The sequence below is a fragment of the Triticum aestivum genome, chromosome 3B (genome assembly GCF_018294505.1).
Source record: "Triticum aestivum cultivar Chinese Spring chromosome 3B, IWGSC CS RefSeq v2.1, whole genome shotgun sequence".
NCBI classification, from domain to species: Eukaryota; Viridiplantae; Streptophyta; class Magnoliopsida; order Poales; family Poaceae; genus Triticum; species Triticum aestivum.
The window spans coordinates 827,889,812-827,891,472 of NC_057801.1; the positions used below are offsets into that span (position 1 = coordinate 827,889,812).

General features: G+C 40.1%; 1 protein-coding gene across 1 annotated transcript in view; it reads left to right on the top strand.

Annotated features, from left to right (window-relative positions):
• The window catches only part of LOC123066894 (probable disease resistance RPP8-like protein 2), a gene marked incomplete in the record, with an annotated part of 2,360 nt that extends 1,846 nt beyond the window's left edge, over window positions 1-514 (top strand). The window contains 1 exon segment of the mRNA XM_044489879.1: window positions 1-514.
• Window positions 515-1,661: the final 1,147 nt, after the last annotated feature.

Here is a 1,661-nt window from a genome sequence, read left to right on the forward strand (position 1 = left end):
TGGCTGAAATCCAAGGAGATAACCATGGGGATGCACTGGAGAACTCTCTCCCAATGATGCATCTCCTTGTCCGCTTGCTGCTGGAAGGCGATGTGGTTCCTGCAGGATGCGTTTTCACTGCACCGGGCCTTCACTATCTTGAAGAGATAACGCTGGATGGAATCCTGTCGTTTCCAGATGGACCGCTGAATAATGTTTACAAGCTCCGACCGAATTTCCGTATGTTCAACAGGGAAGGTGTTGATAAGATGCCCCCAGAGATCAGAGCGCAACTGGGCCTGGGACCGAGATAACAAGAAGCGTAAGCAACAACAATGCAACATGGCTACGGCGGGATTCATTGTCTTGTTTTTTGTATCTCCAAGTGTCCTTTATTTCTGGTTTTGTTGTGTTGCAATGACTTGCTTTTTCAAACTTTGTTCAGCCCTGTTGTGTTGTCCTTGTTGTAATCGTCAACTGCTGTCATGTCAAATAAAAAAACATGGGGTATGTATGTTTGCATGCTATCGCTATCTGGACTTATCTAAAAACTGCTGTCATGTCAAGAAGTGTTCACCATTTCCACTGTTTGCCGTTGAGCGTGGTAGGACCTATATATCTAAAATTGAACTCAAATCCATACCGGAATTCAGACCTAGCTTTATGTTATGCGGGCCTTTACAAATTCTAGTACCAACTAATAATCAACTAGACGAGGACACCCACTTTGACTTCGATCAACCATCAAATTGACCACACTGTAAATATGACTGTGCGTGAACCACAATTTCGATCATAGGGAACCAAAAGTTTTTTTTTTCGCTGGTAATCAACTAGACAATCACATTAAACCAAAAAGTAATCAACTAGATGGGCACACTTTACTATACATAAGAAATGTGACTTCCAGGAACCGAAAAATTGATCACAGCGAACCAAATGTATTCAACCATATGACCACATGGTGCTAGCAAGCAGATTCCAAACATCGATGATTAGTACCATACAGTTTAGAATAAGCTTATGGTTGTTTAGCTAGATTTTCGCGTTCATGGGGATATTATTTATGGAAACTAGCACATCATCTTTGGACCCAACTTCACATAGATTTGTGTGCATCATGTACTTGATTTTAGTTAATCATATATATCTATGGAACTCAAGGGAGTGTTTTTAGTGCATATCAATCTATCAAACAGCTTCTTAGATATATGTGACTTCTGCAGTAGTGAAGACTATGAAATCTAGGTGTCACTACAAAGCTAAGTGTCTGTTAGTAGTCAATCCAAAATCTATGAAATCCCTTCTGTACATCTTGCTCATGGATGCTACTCGATTCTTCGAAATTATCTTTTTTTTGTCGGATAATTAGTATATATTAGAATGACATACTTCAAAATTCAAAGTTTCGTAAGTGGCAATGATGTTGTTCTAGATTTAAATTTTACACTGTTTGTCTCTAAAAATTGGTAGTGTGACCTATCAACACCTTCTTTTTTTAACGATGTAATTAACTTGGCATTTATCAAACGGAAATGTTTAATTTCAGCCGGATGAATTTTCTCTCCCGTAAACATTGGTAACCACGTGTCCCTCTGGGGGGCTGCCCACCCCTTCGCCCCTTCCACCTTATCTTCTCCATGGAGCCCATCCTCCACCCATTTCTTCTCCTTTCTTTTCCC